Below are 24,280 nucleotides of genomic sequence, written 5' to 3'. Positions count from 1 at the left end.
TAGAAATAAGCAGTTGTTTGAATGTAGGCCTATAGAAGGAGGCCCCCTGAGCTCATCTAACATGTGGGTTTTATGTGAGATGATGAGTATCCACTAAACTTACTGTGATAATCATTTCATGATGTATGTTAGTCAAATTATTAGGCAAATTAAAGTGTTAGTTGTTCAGTCATGTCTGACTCTTTACAACCCTATGGACTATAGCCCACCAGGCTCCTCTGTCCAAGGGATTTCCCAGGCAAGAATACTGGAGTTGGTTGCCATTTCCTCCCCCAGGAGACCTTCCCAACTCAGGGAGTAAACTCAGGTCTCTTGCATTATAGGCAAATTCTTTACTGTCTGAGCCACCAGGGAATTATTATATTGTACACCTTAAATTTATACAGTATTGTATGTCAATTATATTAATATAGCAATAAAACTGAAAGAAAAAATTGTGGATTTTTTGAGGCAGTTGGGGGCATTTCAGGAAAGTAAGTGTCCTGAGGAACCAGGTGACCAACTTGTTGGGGGGGTGCATGGTATCAGTGTCTGGAGGTCTCCCAGAGGTAGAAGGGCCTGAGCATCTCAAGTTCTTTTGAGCTGATGTGGGAAGAGAATGGGCTTCTGACATGGATGTTCCAGAAGGAGCAGGTTTCTGGTGGTAGAGAAGCCAGTGGGTGCAGCCTCAGCATGACGGCTCAGGTGGGCGGCCAGAAGATACTGAAACAGCAGTGTGTCTGGGTGGGGGTCGGTCATCCTGTGGACCCTGACCTCGCAGAGCAGGAAGCTGAGACCAGCAGGTTTGCAGGAAAGGAAAACACAGCAAGCATGAAGCTGTCCCCTGGGTGCCATGAGGTTTAAAGGAAAATAAAGCAAGTAATTGAAATCTGGTTAAGCCTCTTAACCATGCCATCCTATCCTGTGTATTTTTCTCATGAGGATCAGAGAAATGGAGAGTCTGAGAAGTCACAGTGTATTTCTGATGTGCATTGAATGTAGACGTTTGCCATTTCTCACATATCAGAGACCCTTAAACTTGTAAGAAAATGGAGACAATGTTTAAAATGTAAATTTTTTGTATTGTGAAAACGGTTATATCCTGGAGAATTAAAGTACAGTGGAGGGACTTAACTGGTGGTCCAGTGGTTAAGAATCTGCCTTCCAGTGCAAGGGACACAGGTTCTACTCTTGACCTGAGAACTAAGATCCTACATGCCATGTGGCAACTAAGCCCACTCACTGCAACTAAGACCAAAATTAAATAAAATAAATATTTTTAAAAATCAAAATGGTTTTCTAAAAAATGAAATGAAGTCACTGTTTCACCAGCTGCTCTTCATCTAAGAGAAAAGTTTACCTTTATGTCTGTGGATCTTTTTACCAAGGCATTCTGGAACATTGTCTCTGACAACTTTGAAAAAGTAAAAAAAAGCAAATAAAAATCAGTGGTAATCAAAGGAGTGGCTTTACTAAAGTCTTTTACACTGAGTAGGTAAAGATCCCACAGCTCCGATGCCACTGCTGCTAAATTGTTAAAGACAGTGGGGTATACCGATAATTTTATTATTGATTTAGAAATTAACTCCACCTCATTTCCAGGGTTTGTGAGTATTGTCACTGAACAGAACCTGTGTCTGCTCGCTTGCCACATGGCAAAGCCAACTTACTGGCCCTGGACTGTGGTGAAGGAAAGGCCAGGGTTTATTTGCAGGGCATCAAGCAAGAAGTACAGACAGCTCATGCTCAAAAGACCCAAACTTCCAGGCAGCTCTCTGGGAAGGGTTTTTTAAGACGACATGTAGGGTGAGGGCTGCAGGGCGCAAGACTTTCTTCTGATTGGCTGGAGGGGAGGTAACCAGGTGGTATTTCAGGAATCTTAATTATCAACCTTCTGGTTCTAACCAGCCTGGGGTCTACCAGCTGTGGTCAGCATCCAACTGGGGGTGGTGGATGATCTTAGTTCCTACAGAAACTCTAAGATATGTATCTGATGGCTGTGTACATCCCTTGGGAAGAATTAGGCCTCTGTTTTACTATTGACCTATTGTCATTACTTTTCTTCAGTTCAGTTCAGTCACTCAATCGTGTCCAACTCTTTGTGACCCATGGATTGCAGCACGCCAGGCTTCCCTGTCCATCACCAACTCCTCAAGCTTGCTCAAACTCAAGTCCATCAAGTTGGTGATACCACCCAACCATCTCATCCTCTGTCGTCCCCTTCTCCTCCTGCCTTCAATCTTTCTCAGCATCAGGGTCTTTTCCAAAGAGTCAGTTCTTCCCATCAGGTGCCCAAAGTATTGGAGCTTCGGCTTCAGCATCAGTCCTTCCAGTGAATATTCGGGACTGATTTCCTTTAGGATCGACTGGTTTGATCTCCTTGCAGTCCAAGGGACTCTCAAGAGTCTTCTCTAGCAGCACAGTTCAGAAGCATTCATTCTTCTTCATCAGTTACTTTTCTTGCTTAACTGCTTTTCCTTTGTGTCTGCATTCCCTCACTTCCCTAATTAGTAACTGCCTGTGCCTGTTCTTCGGAGCTCAGGGGAGGCCTGGGAGACTAAAGTTTTTTCTACAAACAAGAAACAGGGGACACAGAGGGGTTTTTGTACCCTTTAGGGCCCCAAAGGATCCTGCTCAGTCTCAGTATCACCCTTCCAGTGGGAGAGTCCAGCCTCAAACAGAGCAGCTTCCAGTACGATAGGAACAGGCCCTTCCACAGTGGCCCCGTGTCAGCAGCAACGGTGTTGCTCTGGCTGGGCTGTTGGCCAAATGCAACCATACAAATTTAACTACAGTTTTAACTGTGATGTTGGAATGTAATAAGAAATACACATTTGGGACTTCATCCTAAGGTCCTGGCCAGAACTCCCAACACCACTATAATTTCCTAAGTGATAAAAGAAATAGCATCGTTCACTATAATATTTGGGTTCTGTGAGTGATAAACATGAAAAGAGCATCCTTTGCTATTCATAACAACACCTGCGTTTATATGAATAGGGTGAATTTTGGAAAGCCCCTAAGGATGGGGGCTGATTGCCAGGGAAACCAGCCATGTGATTAGATGGTTGGAATGTCAGCCCAAAGGGAACTTGAGCCCTGAGATGCTGGAAGGTGATGTGCCGAGTGGGTGTGGAAGCTCCGCACTTGTGTGGATGGGGGTGCTTTACCCCATGCAACTTCTCCATTCTACTCTTCCTGGGTTGTATCCTGTATAATAAATTGGTGAACATAAGTGGATGTTTCCCTGTGAGCCGTTTCAGCAAACTATCAAATCCTATCGTAATGAATATGGGAAATACTTGTATTCATATTTTATTCAACATCAGAAAATCCACTCAGCAGAGAAATCTTTTCAGTGCAAAATATGCAAAAGTATTTCAAGCAGAATACACATCTTATTCTGCACCACAGAACTCAGATGGGCAGGGAACCCTTTGAATGTAAGGGATGAGGGAATGCTTTCATCCAGAGCTCATCTCTCAAGCATCATCAGAAAATTCATACTGGAATAAATACATGATTCGCAAGCACGTGTTAAGAATTACACGAATGCCTCAATCCCAGCTTATCTCTTCCACTGACTCTGAAATCAGAGAGAGAGGCTACCTGTGTACTGAATGTCTAGTGTCTAGAAAAAGGTCACCTCTTACTTCCCATCACAGTATTCAAACTTGGGAAAATCGCTGAATATCGTGAATAAAGTAGGGTAACTTCTTCCATGATTACAAAATCCTCTTCAAATACTAGATTTATAGTAAAGAAAGCCTTATGGGTTTCCCTGGTGGTTCAGATGGTAAAGAATCTGCCTGCAATGTGGGATACCTGGGTTTGATCCCTGGGTCAGGAAGATCCCCTGGAGAAAGGAAAGGCACCCCACTCCAGTATTCTTGCCTGGAGAATCCCATGGACAGAGGAGCCTGGTGGGCTACAGTCTATGGGGTTACAAATGACTGAGCAACTAACACTTACTTATGAATGTGTGAGAAAGTCTTCACTTAAAAGGTAGATTTTATTCTCCATGTCCTCACACTAGAGAGAGGCTCTATGAGTGTAATAACCACAAAAATTCTTGAATCATAGTTCATCCCTTATTGTCAACTGAGGACTCCTATTACCAGAAGTGGGGCACCGCTAAATATCCCCAATGTGACACAGTTCTGAAACACAGTAGATATCTTATTAAAGATCAGATCTGAAAAATCTCACTAGAAAAAGATCTCACCACTGTAGAAACTGTGAGGAAATCTCTTCACCAAAATACACACCTTCCTGAATAGTAGGAAATTCATAGTAAATAAATACCTCTCTTTTTTTCTTTTTGGCTGCTCAGCTTATGGGATCTTAGTTCTCTGACCAGGGATTGAATCTTATGATTCTTAATTAATGTACAAACACTGACATGATCATTCAGCCCACTTTGACCTCAAGATTTTCACTGGGAGAAATCTAATGAAGTATGAGCAAAGCCTTCAGCCAAGGGTCATACCTCACTGTGATTCCTTCATTGCCTGAATATCATCATATTTAGATGATGGAAGGAAATTTTTAAGTGGTGTTGAATGTGAGAAATCCTAAGATTTCCCTCGCCTATAGTCTGTCCCCAGATCGTAGTGAAGTTGAACACATCAGAGGAAAGAGGGGCTGTTTTGTAATGTATAGTCACAAAAATCCAGACTTCCCCTAAAAACAGAAATACATTTGCTAAAACTAAAATTGCAACATTTCATTTAACAAATAAAAATGACCTTTTAGTTCAAAAATATATATATCCATTAACCTATAGACGTGTTTCTAATGTTATATTATCTTCCCAATCTAATTACTAAATCTATTTATTCCAATGAATAAATAATAGTCTTTAATCTCATGGTAAATTTTAAAGTTTTGCTTGGCCCCAAAATATAGTAATCGATCTATGTTCTTATCTAGTTCTCTTCATTCTCCAACATCAAGGTGGTTATCAATTTTTTTAATATTTATTTGGCTGTACTGGATCTTAGTTGCAGGATCTTCAGCCTTCCTTGCAGCATACAAACTCTTAGTTTTGGCACGTGGAATCTAGTTCCCTAATCAGGGATCAGACTCAGGCCCCCTGCATTGGGAGCAGAGTCTTAGCCACTGGACCACCAGAGAAGTTCTTCAATTTGTTGCTTTTTAAGATCACCTGTTCTGCTTTATCTCTGAATGCTTTTTTTTTTTTAGTTTCTCATTCTTTTTTAAATGGAAATCATCCCTTTCTCTATCACTCTGAGCATGTCACATACAGTTATTTTGAAGTCTTTATCAGCCTATTCCAACGTATAAATTTAAAGTGAATTCATATTCTAATTTTTTATTTTCTTGGAAAGCTTTTGTTTTATTCTTTCGCTGTTACTCTGGGCTCACACTTCTCGGCCTAACATTCCACACTTGTTTGTACCTGACCCTTGCCCCAGCTAAAGTCCTATAAACGACACTTCAGGCCTCCCCTGCCCCATGCTGGTCTCACAGTCTCGCAGAATCAGGAAATGGGCCAACTGGAGGCTTGGCTGTGAGGCTCATCTGTGTGTTCCTGCCTCCCCAGTCTCATGGTTTTGGAAATGCCACCTCCCCAGGTGGCAGTCAGAAGTAGTTGTTTATTTTTCCCAGCTTCCTTTCAGGACCTGTTCTGCCTCTCACTTCCAGCAGTGAGCCTTGTGTGGAACATCTTTAGTTCTCTTTACCCCATAGGATTCAAACTCCCAGTCAGTTCTCCTGACTTCTGGACCAGAGCACAACACATCCCAGGCTGCGGTCTGCTCTGCTTTGCATTTCTGCAAAGAGTGTATTTATCTCTTTTCTGCTTGACCTTTTCAATCTTCAGCTGTTCATCTTATCCTTGGGTTTATCTAGGAATATTGGGTTATGTCATTATTTTTTCTGTCACTGCTGTATGTTTGGAGCAGAGAAGGTACATCAAGCATGAATTTTCTCATCCCTGGCCATTCTTCTCTGCCCAACCAAGTCTTTATGTCCAGTGGCTACTAAGCAAGGGAAGTTTTATGTCTGTTGATCCGGTGGTGTATCTGGGTATGTGCTGACTACCATTTACCACATAATCAGCTGCCAGGTCTTTGATGAGACGGATGGGGAAAGTTTACCACAGGTTGATTAGTTCTGAATGACAGCAGATTATAAACCAGTTCTCTCCTTCATGTCCAAACCACTAAGAGAGAGGTTGGATTACAAAACCTGAGAGATCTGTTCCAGATTTTAATGACCTCCCATCTGTATTAAGTCATCACTTCAGAGGATATACAGAGCACCCAGGTTGTTTTTGAGAGTTGACTCCGTGAATTTGTAATTACTACCAAACTTGAGTATGAGCTTGTTAGCTGGTCTCATCCTAGGATGTATATACCACAGCGCACGTTATGGCCTCACTACAGAATTTCCAGGCCTGTGAAGGACTAGGGAAAAGCTGAACACATCTAATCGCTAAAGATGGACCACTTACAAGCAAGGTGCCTCTTATTTAAGAAGGCCCTTTAGGGACTTCCCTGCTGGCCCAGTGATTAAGACTTCCAGTGCTGGGGGTGCATTAATGTTTGGAGGAACATACATGCTCTTCCAGGCTAGTGCTTTACACAGACTAGTTCACTAGTTCAACCCTGGTTGGGGTGCTAAGATCCCACATGTCTCATGGTCAAAACCCCCAAAACACATTAAAAAAAAAAAAGAAAGCAATATTGTAACTGTTCAATAAAGACTTTGAAAAATAGCCCACATTAAGATCTTTAAAAAAAAAAAAAAAAAAGGGCCCTTTCCCCCTACTCAAGGCAGGCCCTTCACCCACCAGAATGAGGGAGCACCCCCCCCACCCCCCACCCTGCTTCTGGAAGAAAACAAATGCAGCACAAGGCTCAAAAGCATGGGTTTTGGAATCTAAATGTGAGCCTCAGTCCCAGCTCACCGCTGATTGACTATGAAATTGACAAGTTAACTTTCTCTGCCTTCATTTCCTCATCGGTTAAGAAAGAAATGAAAGTGTCAGTTGCTCAGCCATGTCTGACTCTTTGTGACCCCATAGGCTGTAGCCCACCAGCCTTCTTTGTCCATGGAATTCTCCAGGCAAGAATACTGGAGTGCACAGCCATTCCCTTCTCCAGGGGATCTTCCCAACCCAGGCATCAAACCTGAGTCTCCCGGACTGTAGGCAGATTCTTTACCTTCTGAGCCACTAGGGAAGTCCCACGAGAAAGGACTAATTGTAGTTTTCCTTCCTAGAACTCTTATGAGCACTAAGTGAACTGGTGTGTGTAAAGCACTAGCCTGGAAGAGCATGTATATTCCTCCAAACACCAAAAAACCCAGAATCACCATATGATCCAGCAACCTGGGTACAGATTCAAAAGTATCGAAAGCAGGGACTCGGACAGGTGCTTGTACTTCCACATTCTCAGCAGCGCTATTCAGTGTAGCCAAGAGGTAGAACCAACCCAGGTGTCTATCAGGAGATGAATAAATAAACAAAATGTGGTCTGTCCATAAAGTGCAATAGTATTCAGTCTTAAACAGGAAGGAAACTCTGACGTAGGCTGCAGCATGGATGAGCCTTGAGAATATTGTGTTCAGTGAAATAAGCCAGACACAAAAGCACAAATAGTGTACGATTTCACTTAGACGTGCTGTCTAAGTTGTGTCTGTCTAAGTCGCTCAGTTGTGTGTGACTCTTTGCAACCCCAGGCTCCTCTGTCTGTGGGGACTCTCCAGACAAGAATACTGGAGTGGGTTGCCACGATTTCCTCCAGGGAGTCTTCCCAACCCAGGGATTGAACCCAGGTCTCCTGCATTGCAGGTGAATTTTTTATCCTGTGAGCCACCAGGGAAGCCCAAGAATACCGGAGTGGGTAGCCTATCCCTTCTCTAGCAGATCTTCCCAACCCAGGAATTGAACCGGAGTCTCCTGCATTGCAGTCGGATTCTTTACCAGCTGAGCTACCTAGAACGTTTGACCTCTATCAAATTCACAGAGACAGGGAGTCGAAGGGCGGGTGCCAGGGCTGAGAGAAGAGGGGAAGGGGAGTTAGTGTTTAATGGGTAGACTTTCAGTTTGAGAAGATGGAGAAACTCTGGGCACACACGATACAGATAGTCGCACAAGGCTGTGAACACACCAAACACCACGGAACTAGACAATTAAAAGTGGTGAAGATGGTAAATGTTATGTTCTGTGTTTCTCACCACAATTTTAAAAGCAAGGAGCATCACATGACAGCATAACATTTGCTGTAAAATGACTGTTGATTTCTTTGATCGCTTTCACTGATCAGATCTTCTCCAGATCCTGTGCTGGGACTGCTGCTCCCAAGAGGAATGGGACGCAGGCCCTGCCCTCAGAGCTTGTGGCCCAGCACAGGTGAGGCATCTACACGGTGTGTCCTAGGTGATAAAGGCTGGTCAGCGACTTGAGGGATACTGGGAACAACTGGCTAGCATTCCTTGAGAGACCAGTGAAAGTCAAAAAGCCTTTCTGGATAGTGTCAGGTGTGACCTGAATCCTGAAACTTGACAACATGGTCATCAAGCTCTGGGGTTTGGGAAGGGAGGTGGAGAGAAATCTGGGCACTTCGGGGGCTGGTGCATGGGTGGCCATGTTCTTGGTTCTCCTGGGCTCAAGGTGTCCAAGGAGGCAAGACCACGCCAGCAGACAAGGCTCAAGAACAAGGCAGAGGCCGGACCCCAGAGGGCTCTGGGCTCTGGGGAACCACCCCTCAGCAGCGCCAGATTTGTTACTTGGGTTTTCATTGTTATTTCTCCTGCACTGCAGTCAGATTCTATACCGTCTGAGCTACCAGGGAAACCCTCCAGACTAAATAGCAACTGGTAAAAAGCCGAAAAGTCTAATGTTTTCAAGCCTGCTCAGAGAGAATGATCCACATGGGTTTGTGAGACATCAAACACTTATTATTCATACCCAAATTGCTCATCCTCAGGAGTACTGAGCTATTTGCACACAAACCTCGGTCTAACGTAAACTTGTTATTTTGTGCAGCTCCAGGGGCAGAGAAAATGTTTCTCTCTTCCTTTTTCTCAGCAGTGTTTCAAACTGAGCTTTATTGATTATGACTTGTATTCATTTCAAGTAGCTTTCAAATAAAAGACTTACATAACTAGTTTTACTTAACGTTCAAGAGGGTGCATGTTCCCAGTGAATCAAGAAACTAACATTTTTACGCTGGAAGCTACACACAAATCTAGACCTCATTGTTGGAGACTACAACCCGAAGTTCTCCTTGGGATATGAAGGAATCCCCATCAGCTACAGCCAGGAAATATTTCCTGTGAAGTCAGAGCAGCACTGTTGGGTTTCTAAGAGATAAAGCAGACTGCTGGCAGCCTAATGCTTTGCTGGGTGGTAGTACTTCTGGTATAAAACAAGCTGCTAGAAATCCTCCCTGCAGCCCACTTCCTGCAAACAAGTATGTTCTAGGGGTCTGCCCAGTCCTAGTTCACCAAGTCCATTCAGAACAACTCACGAGGTGCTTACAAATTTGCCTCATGTTAGGAAAAGGTATCAAACAAATCTTATTTCTCCCAGAGATTTTAGGGAATTTGCACCAAATAATTCAGAAACTCTGTTTGTTGCAAATAAGTCAGTGCCCTTTGGGTTTTGAATTGAGTGAAAGCCGTAGAGCATCTCTTGTGCAGGCTACCCGGGCTATGCACAAGGCACCTGCATGCTCTAACATTGTTCCCATCATGCACTTGAGAGTCTGAGAGCTGGGGTCCATATCACTTTGTTCTCTCTGAAACTTCAGCACCTCAGCTAATCTGTCACTCCCAGGAGCAAAAACTAGCATCCACACCACGAGCTTCCCAAATGACAAGTGAAGAAACTGAAAGTGTTAGTCACTCAGTCATATCCAGCTCTTTGGGACTCCAGGGATTGTAGCCTGCCAGGCTCCTCTGTCCTTGGGATTCTCCGGGCAAGAGTACTGGGGTAGGTTGCTCTCTCCATCAGGGGATCTTCCCGACCCAAGGATCAAACTCATGTCTCCTGCATCACAGGCAGGGTCTTTACTGTCTGAGCCACCAGAGAATCTCCAAGTGACAAGTGAGAGGAGAGCAGGTAATTTTGCTGCCTTTCATCCCTGGTTGACACACCCTCTGACGTTGCTCTCGGTGTCTGGAGCAGTGATTCTCAACTAGGGATGTCGTTATGCCCCAGGGACTGATGGCAATGTCTCCAGACATTTTGATGTCATGACTAGGAGTGGGTGGAGGGATGCTACTAAATGTTCTACAATGCACAGGGAGCCTCCCTCCTACCCTAAAAGAAGTGTCCAGTTAAAATGTCAATATTGTCAAGATTAGGGAAACGAGTGCCTCCCATTTGATCCTCTCAGAAAGTCAAACTTTTCTGCCCACCAAAATCATTCTCCCCTTTGGTAGCAATGGGAGTTACAGAAAGGTGCAAGACTGGACTACATTTCCCAGCCTCCTTTGCAGTTCAGTGTGGTCATGTGATTGGTTCTCACCAATAGAACATCACCTGACGTGCTATCCCTCCCCCTTCTGCTGGCAAGATGTAAATTAACAGCCAAGCTATGCTGGAGCCTCAGTTTGAATCCTGGATCCCTGAATCACTATATGGGAGAGAGCCACTGTCGCTAAAAACACACACTGGAGTCTGTTATGTGAATGAGACATTTCTGTTGTATTTGAGCCAATAAGCATCTTTAGGTCTGTTTGTCCCAGCAGCTGAGCTCATCCAAGCTAAAAGCAGACATTCCCCTGAAAGTCCATTTTGGCCCTAGGAGTCTTAGGGAGCCGAGACCTCTGAATGTGGTAGGAATCTTTGCCCTGGGGTTAGCGTGGGCACCCCCCAAGCGGGGTAGGGGGACAGCACCTGTCAACGCCCACTGCTGGGGCTCCTGCCGTGCTCAGCACAGCCTCAACTCCAAAATATGTGGGGGTTTGATCCCAACTCTGTGTGATTCAGCTGCATCATAACAGTTGGGGCACTTGAGTTAACAGTGGCAGAACTTCAATTGGGACCAGCTTAGGCAACAGAAGGAAGAGGCGGCTCAGGTAACCAAACCTCAAGAAAAGCAGCAAGTGGACCTGCCCCTGGGACACCTGGAGCAACGGGACTCACCTCCTCTACCTCCTGCCTCCACTGTTCTAGGGAGTTGGCTTAGTTTTGGATTTCTGCAGTCAAGCCTCTTCACACAGGATGGAAAAGGTTTATTCATCCTCGAACTCATACACACATTTTGAAAAACTTCAGGAGGGTCTTGGGTTGAGCATTCATGCTATGGCTGGAGCTGGGATGTGTTTGGGAAGCAGTGAGAAATGGAGCTGCCCCCACATAAACAATCCCATACGAGCATTCTAGTCAGTAGAGATCCACTCACCTTCTCAGTGACCCATCTTTGTCCCCACCCATGATGCTCAGCCAGGGATCAGGGTGTAGGCACAGGGAACGTATCACAGAATTATTGTCCTCACAACATTACCCCCCACCCCTACCACTGCCAGGAGGGTTGTCTGAAATGCAACAGGAGATGATTAGAACAGTGCAAGATGTGATCAATCATAAAATATGATGGCGCGTGAAGTCTGCTAGGTGACTACAGTTGGAAATTCTTCAGCAAGATAAACTGACAACCATCTGTCTCAAGCAATCCTCTCCTGTTTCTACTGGCTCAGCCTAGTTTATTTCATTCATAGCATTTATCCCACTCTGGTTACTTGGTTTATCTGTTTACTTGTTTATTGTCTATCCCTCCTACTAGAATGCAAGCCTCTGGGGGCCGGGATCTTGTCTGTCTTGATTCCTGCAGTGTCCTCACCCAGCCAGGTGCCAGATGTGACACGTGCAAGAGAGCATTGCTTCTGCCAAAGCTTGGGCGTGTGGGGCTTTTCTGAGGGCCACTCCACTTGTCCTCTGTGTGTGATGACCAAACTGTCTGCAGGCACTTCATAGAATCTGCTCCTGTTTGCATCACCCCTTGTAGAGAAGTTCCTTGAAGTCTGTGAGACCAGAAAGTGTGTTTTCAAGTGTAATTTCCCATATTTTTGTAATTCTGTTTTATTTCTTTCACTAGTCACCTAGAAGATGGAGATTTCTGGTACAAACAGAAGAGTCAAAATTAGAAAGTTGTGAATCCATATAACAGTGATTGCCCTTTGGAGATGGTGTTCAGAGTCTCATCTCCCAAGTTTTTCCCATTCATTTCATGCATTTTTATTTCTTGGCAGGGTCTCAATTCATTCTCTTGAAATCAAACTTTCAAGTCCTTCCAGTGACCTGTTCTTCAGCATTTGTCACCACTGACTGCTCTTTCTGGAACTTTCTCCATCCTTGACTTCCACAGCAGTCATCCAAGACCCTGTTTCTTCCTCCTTTTCTGTCTTCCTCTGACATCTCCTCTGAGTTCTCTTCAAAGTTTCCCCCGCCTCCTCCAGTGTGTTAAAGGACGCAGTGCCCACTGGTCTGCTTGTCCTTGCCCTCATCCCCAAACTCACTTGGGTTCAGTTACTGCTCAATGTAGGGTTCTCAACCTCACACTCTAGTTAGGTCTTGTGCTGTGCCAACATGCGTCTCGGACTCAGCATGTGCAGGACAGAAGTCATTTCCTTCTCACGTTCTTGCTCCTCTAGCTGCTTCTCTTCCCCTCGGCGTCTTCCTTCCCCTCTTCCAGCTTGTGACCAACCCTGTCCATTCTGCGTCCTCATCGTCCCTCTCTGACCTGCCTCTCCTGGCCCTGTTGCATCCTGCATCCCTGTTTCCATCTGTGAGCCTAGCCTCCTCTCCTCACCCTGAGTTCTGCACCCAGTGGCTCCCCCCACACGTTCTCCAGAATAATCACCCCACGCAGCTTAGCCCTGTCACTGTTCCCCCTCTGCCCTGAGCTTTTTAACACTTCAATACCCTTAATGCAGGATTAAGCCCCATGTCTGGGTCACCTAAGGCCATTTGTGGCCAGAACCCTGCCACCCTTCCCAGCCTCTGCTCTATCCTGGGCACCCTGTATCCCAACTCTGTAGAACTATTGGCAGGTGCCCCATGTGCCAAGCTACAGCCACTTCCTCTCTACAGAATGCCTCCCCTTAGTCAGTCTCCTTTAATAACTGGTTTATGGGGATGCCGCCTCGGGGCCCTCTTCCCCCTTATGACTCACTGTCCCAGCCCTGTGTTTATCACCATCACAAGCCCTATTACACTTCACTGCATTTATCTGATTACAAGTCTGTCTTCCCTGATGGACTATAAATTTCATGACACATGGTAGGCTTTCAGTATGCATTCCACGGATGGATATTGCACAGTAGGCTTTCAGTATGCGTTCCATGCGGATCTCACACATATAAACTCCACAAAAGGGCCGCTTTGTTGTTTTGTCACAGCTGTATCCTCAGCCTGCTTTGTAGCAGATAGTCAACATATTTGTTGACTCTGTGAGTGAGTACAAATAAAAATACTCCAAGAGTATACAATAGGCACATATCCTAGAGGCTGACTTTCTGGGAGTCTATGAATTGATGGAGTTTTTCCTTCAAAGCTCAAGGAGACCTCAACCACTCCTCCTGTCTGTCCCTCGGTGGCCAGAAACCAGCCGAGCAACCGTGGCTTCCTCCCAGGCCTCTGGATGACTCACAGGACGCCTTTCTTGGGGAGGAGTGGGAGGAGATGATGGTTAACAAAAATAACCACAGACACAGGAGATCATCAAGCCTCCGTCTGTGGAGTGAACAATGGGGGGGGGGGGTGCGCATCCCAAGGTCTCTCCCAGGCAGGGCAGAGCAGGTGTCTGTCCTTCCAGAAGCAGTGAGATTCAAACATGTACCCAGTCCGAGAGTCAGCCAGCCTTCCGGCAGAGAAGGCACCCGCTGCTGGCGTTACATGTAAGCATTCTTTATAAATTGTGAAGGAAACACACACTGGTGATTATTAAAGTTAAGTTGATTTTTCCCTCTTTGTGTCTTTTTTATTTTTACAAAGGGTTTTATCTCATTTGATAATGACATCAACCAGGAGAAAAGAGCAATTTTTTAAAAACTTAAAAAAAATTTTTTTAATTAAAATTAAAAATTTTTTTTATTTTGTACTGGAATATAGCCGATTAACAATGTTGTGATAATTTCAGATGCACAGCAAAGGGACTCAGCCATAGATACACATGTATCCACTCTCCCCCAAAACTCCCCTCCCATCCAGGCTGCCACATAACATCCAGCAGAGTTCCTTGTGCTATGCAATAGGTCGTTATTAGTTATCCATTTTAAATATAGCAGAGTATGAAGATGTCCATCCTGAAGTCTCTAACTATCCCTCCCTCCACCCTCAGTCCTCTCTGGCAACTGCTAAGTTCAGAGAAGTGCAATTTTACAGGTAAAGAAAAAGACTCAGAATCAGTAACTTGCTTAGAACATGATTTTCTTTTTTTTTAAGAACATGATTTTCAAAGTGGTCCAAGGACCTGCAGTAACAGCATCACCTGGGAACTTGATCAGCACGTACCTGCGAGCCCCACTCGGACCCACCGAATCAGATACTCTGGCATGAGGCCTAGCTGGGTGTTGTCACAACCCTCTCCTTGCCCGCCCCTTGACTCAGATGCATGCCCAAGTTTGAAAACCCTTGATTTAGAGTCGTGCAAGTAGCAGGTAACAGACCCAGGCGAGAACCCAAGGAGGTCCTCCATGCTGTCTTTCCTTCCTTGTCTGTTAGTAGCTAACTGTTTCCTGCTCCAACTTGCTCCAAGAGACCCTGCACACACCCCTTCCAGCTACATCCTCACTTTCCTCTAGTCCACCCTCCCGTCGTCCCCACCAGCCTCCTCTGTTCTTTAGACATGCCATTCTTTTCTACCCAGGACCTTTGCACAAACTGTTAGGTCTTCCTGGACTGCCATTCCTCCTGCCTCCATTCTCCTCACAACTCAAGACGAGCATCCTCTTTTCAGAGGGCCCTCCTTGGGGCACCTCGCAGATCGCCAGGTCCCTCTGTTTATTTTCATCACGGTGTTTGACACCTTCTGAAGTTACCTTCTTTGTTTGCTGGGAAGTAAACTCCCTGAGGCAGGGTCCCATCCTTCCTGTTTGCTATCTTGTCTCCAGAGCCCACCCCAGTGCACAGCACACACTCGAGCATTTATCACATAAACAAACCAAAAACTCCTCCCTTCCCAACTCCTGTGAAAAAGGGCCAGCCTAGGTACTCCCTGGGGAGGGAAGCAGGGAGGGCAGTTAGCAGTTTCTCTGAATACTGGGGGGCACCTGATGAAGCGCCCACCCAGGACTTAGTCCCCAGGGAGAAACACATCAATGAATTAAGTGCAGTTTCCACAGATGGGGGAGGGGAAGAAAGCTGGTTCCAGATGAGAAGAGTGCAGGTAGGGGAGACTTTCCCTAAGACTGGGGAAGGACAGCGCTTTGATTATTCTTATTAATGGTTAAAGACAACATCCTCTCAACAAATACTTCAGTGTGCAGTACAGTGATGCAACTATACATACATTGCTTTTCTTAATTGGAGGACAGTTGCTTTACAATGTTTTGCTGGTTTCTGCCACATATCCACATGAATCAGCCACAGGTATGCACGTGTCCCCTCCCTCCCGAGTCTCCCTCCCACTCCCACTCTACCCGATCCCTCTAGGTTGTCACAGAGCACTGAGTTGAGCTCCCTCTGCCACACAACAAATTCCCATTTGCCATTTTACACATGGTAATATGTATGTTTCCATGCTGTTCTCGCAATTCGTCCCATCCTCTCCCTCCTGCACTGTGTCCACAAGTCTGTTTTCCATGTCTGCATCTCCACTGCTACCCTGCAAGTGGGTTCATCAGTACCACATTTCTAGATTCCATATATATGTATTAATATACCATATTTCTCTTTCTCACCACTCCTTCTAATGGACTCTGGGTTCATCCACCTCATTAGGACTGACTCAAATGTGTTCTTTTTTATGGCTGAGTAATATTCCATTGTATATATGTACCACAGCTCCTGTATTCATTCATCTGTTGGTGGACACCTAGGTTGCTTCCATGTCCTAACTATTGTAAAAAGTGCTATAACAAGCATTGGGGTAAGTATACATACGTTGCTGTACAGCAAATCTCTAGCACATTTTATCTTGCGGGAGTGAAACTAATGCTGTCAAACAACAACTCCTCACCTCCCCCTCCCCCAGCCCCCAGCCGCCACCGTTCTACCTCCTGTTTCTATGATCCTGACCACTCCAGGTACCTCATATATCTAGAACTGTATAGTATTTGTCTTTCTGTGGCAGGTTTATTTCACTCGCAGAATATCCACAAGATTCATTTAATGTTGAAGACAAGACAGGATCTCTTTCATTATTAAGGCTGAATAATATTCTACTGTATGCATAGATTACATTTACCTTATCCATTCAGCCATTCATGGACATTCAGCTTGTTTCCACCTCTTTGTTCTCGTGAATAATGATGCTATTAACAAGCGAGTACAAATATTTCTTTGAGATCCTATCTTCAAGTCTTTTGGATAAATACCCTTCAATGAAATTGCTGGATCATATGGTAGTTCTTTTTTTCAGTAAGTTTTATTTGTTTGTTTATTTTTGGCTGTGCCGGGTCTGAGCGGGAGCTACTCTACAGCTGTTGTGCACAGGCTTCTCATTGAGGTCACTTCTCTTATTGCAGAGCACAGGCTCCAGGGCCCATGGGCTCAGTAGTTGTGGCACGTGGGCTCAGCTGTTCTGTGGTGTGTGGGATCTTCCCAGATCAGCAATTGAACCCATGTCTCCTATATTAGCGGTGGACTCTCTACCACTGAACCACCAGGGAAGCCCATGGTAGTTCTATTTTAATTTTTCAAAAACTTATCTCCTAGGGTGGGTTTTGTTGTCTTTTTTTTTTTCTTTATGATGACCGTGCTAACAGGTTGAGGTGGTATCCCATGGCTTTGGTTTGTATTTCTCTAATGATTAGTGGTGTTGAACATCTTTACATACACCTGTTGGTCATTTGTATGTCTTCTTTGGAGAAAACTCTATTCAAGGCTTCTGAAGGGACCACTCTTTTTTGGAAAGGAGTTTTGCAAGAGGTAGAAACCCATTGGTGTCCCAGTTACATGAAGTGCTCTAAATGGGGGGCAGCTAGTGGTTGCCCAAAATGGGAAGGACCAGGTGACACTACCCTAGTGCTCAAGTTTGAAGGAGTATAAGAGGTGGCTCTTGCCTTCATGGGGACCACACAGGCCACGTCAGCCAGAGCGGCAGCTGAGATGCTGTGGTCCTTACTCCATATTCTGGATGTATAAATCCCTGGATTCCAGAACAGTCTTAAGGAAGGCACGGCCCTGAATTTGACTGTAACTGTCTGTTTTTGTTTAAATTGTAATAAAAGTCACATAACATAAAATTTACCATCTTGGCCATTTAAAAAAATTATTTATTTATTAGGCTGCACTGGGTCTCAGTTGCAGCACATGGGATCTTCCTTCTTCATTGCATCATTGGGATCTTTACTTTTGGCATAGGAAAACTTAGTTGCAACATATGTGATCTAGTTCCCTGACCAGGGATCAAACCTGGGCCCCTTGCATTGGGAGCACAGAGTCTTAGCCATTGGACTACCAGGGAAGTCCCAAGATATTCTTTGATACAATTAAAAACAACCAAAAGTTAAGAAAAAAAAAAAGATACCCTTTAGGAGCACATACTTCCCAGGTGGCTCAGACGGTAAAGAATCCATCTATAATGCAGGAGACTCTGGTTTGATCCCTAGGTCAGGAAGATATCCTGGAGAAGGGAATGGTTACCCACTCCAGTATTCTTGCCTGGAGAATTCTGTGGACAGAGGAGCCTAGCAGGCTACAGTCCATGGGGTCACAAAGAGTCAACCATGACCTAGTGACTAACACTTTATCACTTTAATAAATGCAATACAACTACCTAAAGTACATGGAAACAGAGAAAATGGATAAAACAAGAGTGGGCATGTTTTGAGACGTGTAAGGGGGACAAGGAGGACATGTGAATTCACTAGTCTCTCTAGCTTTGTATGTGTTTGATTTCTCCATTATGTAGAGAAACATTAAAATAATATAAAGAGGAAGGGGGTCGGGCAATGGCATACAGGGATGAAAGGTCGCTTATTGCCACGGGTCTGGTTTGGCTTTGTTTTGTTTTGGATGGTGAGCTTGTGGGCGCTTGTTACATAACTAAACAATCTAATTAAAGCAAGCCATGCATGGAGAAATGGAGAAACAATTAGGGAAGTAGAAGGAAAGTGTGCAGTCAGTCTTCTACACAGTTCTCAGAGGCCCTGAGTGGATGGATTCCAGGACGTGTCTTCCTGGAGCTCCATCTGCAAGGCGAGCGTTGGAACTTGTGGAGCCCTGGGTGCTCGTTCTCCTGATGCAGCTAGCCCTTCTCCCTCCCGGGTCACTTCCCTCACTTGCCTTGCTGACAATCTGAGAGCGTTCTTGCCAGCAAAGGTCCGGGTCAGTTATCCTGGGACTTCGAGCTTTCTAATGAGAGCTGGTCCTATGCCAGGTATGTCACCAGTGGTCTGCTTGCAACTGGGGATTCAAACACAAAGGTTCACGTTCGCCCCCAGCACACAGTAGCATTCAAGGCCCCTGAAGACCTCAGCACGTGTGGGAACAGCTGCCAACAGAGAAGAGGGCTGGCGGTATCCTGCAAGGGGGAAGGGTCTTCCTTTAAGAGAAAAGTGGACTAAGAGCTAGGGCCCCTGCCTTGTGCGTGCACGTGCCTTCCGTGTTCTCTCGGGGCCAGCTCTTCAGGGACGCCCTCAACTCCTGTGAGCACAGGAGTGGTCTGGCCCCTTGGCAACCTTATCAAGACCTTAGGGGACAAAAACTCCTGATTGGTTCCTCCCCACACCCCAGCTCTTCTGGCTCTTCTCAAAGTGCGGTCCCCAGGCAGAGCCACCTGGCAACATGGGATCCCTGGAAACTCATTACAAAGGCAGCTGGTCCCCGTTTCTTTACCGAGTCAGAAACTCTGAGGGTGGTGCTCGGTGGTCTGTCCCTTGACGAGCCCTCCTGGGGACTCTGATGCCTGCTCCAGTTTGAGAACCGCTGGAGGACATACATTGGGTCCCTGTATCCTAGCGTCACCTCCGTCCCTGACAGTACTCCACGGGTCTTTGCTTCCAGGACCTACAGTCGCCCAGTTTGCCCCAAGGAATCCCAGCACCAGCAGGTCTAATCCCTCACTTCTGGGCCCTGATTCTTGAGCTGCTGGAGCAGAACCTCATGGAAGCAGGATGCTGCACCAAGCTCCTGTCTCCCACCTACAGAGGGCTCTGGTCATGCCCGTCCTGCCTGGGCTCCCCTCCAGCTGCCCAGAGAGCTCCCTTTCCTTACCCCCAGTGGTGGTCCTACTGCCTCTCTCTCCACAAGCCCCTGCCCAGCTTCCAGCCATTTTAGCAGGTAGTTACTCACCCAGCTTTTCTTCCATCTGCAAACTATTTATGTCTTTCCTTCTCCTTTCCCAAATCTGTGCCAGAGTCTCCCTGAGGCTGGTCTGAGACTCATCCCTCCAGTGACATCCCAGGCCACCTCCCACCACTGGGTGGGACTTGGCTTAGGTGTGCTTCCTCTCCTGTGCTCTTCCTGGCCAACTCCTCTCCCTACATTCAAGGACAAACAGCACCAGCAGAACATTTTCAAATACAAATTTTTAATTATATTGACCATCTATATTCTCTGAGATGGTTGGAAGGTACCCCCGATTCAATGGACATGAGCTTGGGGAACTCCATGAGATGGTGAGGGACAGGGAGCCCCGGCGTGCTGCAGTCTATGGGGTCGCAAAGAGTCAGACATGACTTGGCGACTGAACAACATGTTCTCTAAAGCAGTGTGGACCTGGGTTTGAATTCTGACTACAAGGAAGCACTAGCCAAACTCTGTATTTTTTTAAACATCAGTTTCTTCTGCTCTAAAAAGGACTATCAAAACATTTTTGCATGATTATTAAGAAAAAGCTTCAATATTATCAGTGTAAAATGCATTGCAGCTATAAGAGCTTGACATTGTGGATAAAAATATTTAGTATTTGATCCGTGAATTAGATTTTTTTTACTTAAACATTTATATAATCTGAAAGATCTTTAATTTTAACTTCAAATCTTACAATAGAAGAAACTGAAGTGAATGTTCAAAGAAAAATCATGATAAGAATTTTGTAATTCCTGGTTTGATGGTGAGAAAAGTCCAATGCGTCTCAAGTTACCAAAATTAGATGCTTAAATAAAAAAGAACAACCAAAAGGCTAGATTCCTGGGTTCCCTCTAAATAAATGCTCCAGCTTACTCATAACAAACCACCACCAAGAAGGAACTTCCCCAAGTCCACCAGCTACCAGCCAACTCACAGCCAAGTCTCTTGAAAGAGGAAGCTACATCAGCACTCTCAACTTTCTTACCTCGGTTCCCTGCAGACTGATTTCCTGGAGGTCACCTATGGTTTCCATGTTAACATGCCCCACTGGCATCTTAGTGCTCTGGTTCCTGAGCACCTGCCATGGACGGGGGTCCACACAATTTTCATTCAGCACATTTATGCTGAGCTCCTCCACTGGCCACTAGTAGACAACCAGCCCTTGAGGAGATCCCAGGCCAGGACAGCAGCAGTGGGCTCAAGTAGTCAGACTAGGAGAAACACGAGATGGACACCTATCCGGTTGGTGGGAGGCAAGGGAAGAAGAGGAGCTGAGCAATGAAGGGAAGGGTGGGGGAGGGGGGTGCTCCAGACAGAAGAGCACCTGCCAACAAACAGTACAAACGAGATACATGGTCGTAGTCACAGGGTATTGCAGTCACATGGACGATGGCGCGGGAGGCATTGAGGGAAGGCTTCCTCAGGGAGGGGACACCTAAACCAAGTCTTAAGGGATACTCAGTATCCGTTAAGGAGGTGAAGGAAGATACTGCGGTGTGTGCAAAGGCACAGGAGACAGCATCTCGGGATGGGAGTAAGTAACACCGGATGATGACAGCGTTGCACGTGGGGGCAGCAATGCATGTTGAGTAGTTTTTTGTTTTAATTTTTAAAATTTTTGTTTTGTTTTTTAATTTTTAAAATTTAAACTGGGTCTCGCTGCATGAGGGCTTTCTGATTGCAACACGTGAGGGCTGCTCTTCATCTTGGTGCACGGGCTTCTCACTGTGGTGGATTCTCTTGCTACAGCGTGGGCTCAGTAGTTGTGGCGCACCCACTTAGTTGCTTTGCGGCATGTGGCATCTTCCCAGACCAGGATCGAACCCATGTCCTTTGCATTGGCAGGTGGATTCTTATCCACTGCGCCACCTGGGAAGCCTCATGTTGAGTAGTTTGGACAGAAAGGGATATAAGTCACTGAATCCTCTGTGTGTGAGTGTGTGTGTGTGTGGTGTGTAACTTTCCCCTTTAGTTAGAAAGAAGTTAAAAGAAAGCTGTTGTGATGTAATGACTGGGGTGAAAACGACAACAATGTGTGTCCAGCAAGGATCCATGTTTCAAGTCACATTCGTAGCTGGGCTTTCAGGTCAGACAGACCTGAGTGTGAATCCCTGCCTGGCCCATCACTAACATGTCCCAGAGTCCATATGCTCAGCTGTGAACTCAGGGCAGAAGTGAGACTGATCTCACAGCTGTTTAAAAGGATGAAAGTGCACCGTACCAGACACAGTCCGAGATGGAGCCCGCAATGAACACGCACAAACGAGCGCCACCCCCTGGACATTTTCACCAGGACTCACCAGACGCAGGTGCTCCGAGACCGAGACCGGGAGCGCACAGCGGCTCCAGGGTTTCCGGCTGCTCACAGGAAGCAGAGCCCGCGGAGGGCAGGTTAGGGAGGCCTGGAAGAGAGATATGCTTGTTTGTGGAGTGTGAAGCGCCCGCTGGCGGAAGAGAGACTCCTTCAGGAGTGAGGGCCTGCCTCACTCCTTCCCATCTCACCCTGTGTGCCAAGAAGCCAGAACCCCTGGCCACCTTACACCCGGATCACTTCTCAGCGCTGTGTTTGTTCCCTCCAGGCTTGCTCACTGCTTCCGATATAACCAGTAGATTCCCCAGCCGGGTATCCCCCCCCTTGGTGATGTAAACCCGCGACAGTTTCAGCATCCCAGTGGGACTCGGAGGCCAGGGGAGCCGATGCAGATATGCTGATGTTCACACTACGTGTGCCTGAGTAGAAAGCCGTACATCTCTGATCCAGGAGTGTCACGTCTTCCATTGGCATCCGAGAAGCAGTGACGGTTAACTTATCAGCTTGTGAATTGGAAAGCAAGACCTAGAGTCATCAGTGTGTGCTTGTCTCGTGAAGCCATGAGGATAAATAACATTGCCAAGGCAGAGGTCTGTGCTTACACCCAGGTGGCAGCGACGAGGAAAGGACTCAGCTAACACAGGAAGCCCCCAGAGGGCGTCCCTGGAGGAGAGCAGTATCCCCATAGGCCAAGGGAGTGCAGTTTTCTTCGAAACAGAATAGGGAACGGGATCAGATGCTGCTTAAGAGTCAAGGAAGACTGAATGTGGCCACTGAATTTAGCAACTGGGTCACTGGCAACAGACAGTGTGTGAGGAATGAATGGACGTAAATACTAGGCATTTCCAAGAAACTTGGCTCAAAAGGAAAGAAGAGAGATGGGGCCTTAGTAACGGAGAGATGGGAGCAAATACAAGTTTCCTTTCTAAACAGATGGAAGAGGGCTTCCTTGGTGGCTCAGTGGTAAAGAATCCACCTGCCAGTGCAGGAGACACGGTTCCATCCCTGAGCTAGGAAGATCCCACATGCCGCGGAGCAACCAAGCCCATGCGGGAGCCCGAGTACCGCAACTAGAGAGTAGCCCCCACTCTCAGGATCGCCTGGGCCACTTCCACCAAGAGGGTGTTGTCCCAGCCCCACACCCTCCGGCCAGTCAACGTGCCAACTCCGGCTGCAGTATGCCTCCAGGTGGGGGGAGCCCACCATCCCTGGGAAGGGGCCAGGTCAGCAGGTTTCCTGGTGGCCACCTTGCCTGTGACCCTGCAGGTTAGAGATGAGAGGCACCGAAGTGTCTCCCAGACAGGGTCCTCTGGAGATGCCGACACACAAAGGGTGGGGATTAATTTGGAAGATGTCACCCAGCCCTGCGAAACCAGCCTTCAGGAAGACTGAATGCTCTCTGCCAGCAGAGCTGGGCATTCGGGAGCCGGATATCCAAAGGGAAGAGCAAGCCAGTGAGGGCCACACAGGGCCATCCTCCAGGGACTGGGGGTTGACCTAGCAGTCACTCACAGAGTAGGACACGTGTATCCTCTCGGAGTTTCTGACACCACCACCCCTATCTTAACTCTCCCAATTCGTGGCACAGTGTTCTCATCCCGCCCAGAAGAGCCCTGCCGGATGCTCCAGGCTCAGGACCCAGCTCTCCTGCCCCACAGGAGCACCCAGGACCTGGGTCAGAGGCAAGAGACATGACTGCTGCTCCTCCTGCAGCCCCAACCTGGGACCAGGGCAGTCACCCCAGGCCTCCGGTGGTCCGTGGTCCAGCTGGGGAAGATCCCCAGGTGCCTGGGCCTTCTCTCTGGCTGGTCTGCCCTGGGCGTTCCAAGCACCGTCTGAGCCAGGGGGTGATCTGGTGCACTAAGGACGGGAGGGTTGGTCTGGCCAGGTGGGGGGTGGGGTGGGAGGTAAATGGGGACAGTATGGACATGCAGTCGGGCATACTTGCAGGCATGCTCCTGCTGCTTTGCATGGGATTTACCCCCAGGACCCTTCTCCGGAGGTGTGCTAGCAAAAACGAGAAAAGGATTCTTCTTTGCTCTGGATGGTCCAGCTCTTTTGAGACTGGACTCATGCAGGCTACGGACTCGTCCTAACACAGCCTTGCACCTGGTTTCTGCACCACCACCGGCCCTCACTGGCCGAGTCTCAAAGGAGTGTCCATCAGAATCAGCCAAGAGGCTAAAAATGCAGATCGCCAGGCCCCACGGCGGAGATTCTCACTGAGCAGGTCTGGGGCGAGACCGGGAGTCGGCGTTCTCAACAAGCTCTCAGACGACTTTGGCGCGGATGCTCCGCAGCGCCCACTTTGAGAAACCTGACTCTGGGGCTGAGACTCCAGCCCCGCTCCGCCTCGATTCTCCAAACTTTCAGCATGTCGCCGGGCGCATGTCCCCCCGCCCCGCTCCGTGGGTCTCATCCACGCGCGATCGTGTAGCATCTGGGGAACGTGGTGAGGACCGGGAGGGGGCGCAGGGCGGGCGAGCGGAGCCAAGGGGCGGCGAGGCGAGGAGGGGCGCGCCGGGCCCGGAGGCGCGCGTTGGCGGGGCCAGGTT

This window comes from Oryx dammah, unplaced genomic scaffold (assembly GCF_014754425.2).
Source record: "Oryx dammah isolate SB20612 unplaced genomic scaffold, SCBI_Odam_1.1 HiC_scaffold_8, whole genome shotgun sequence".
Lineage (NCBI taxonomy): Eukaryota > Metazoa > Chordata > Mammalia > Artiodactyla > Bovidae > Oryx > Oryx dammah.
Note: the sequence above shows the minus strand (reverse complement) of the source record.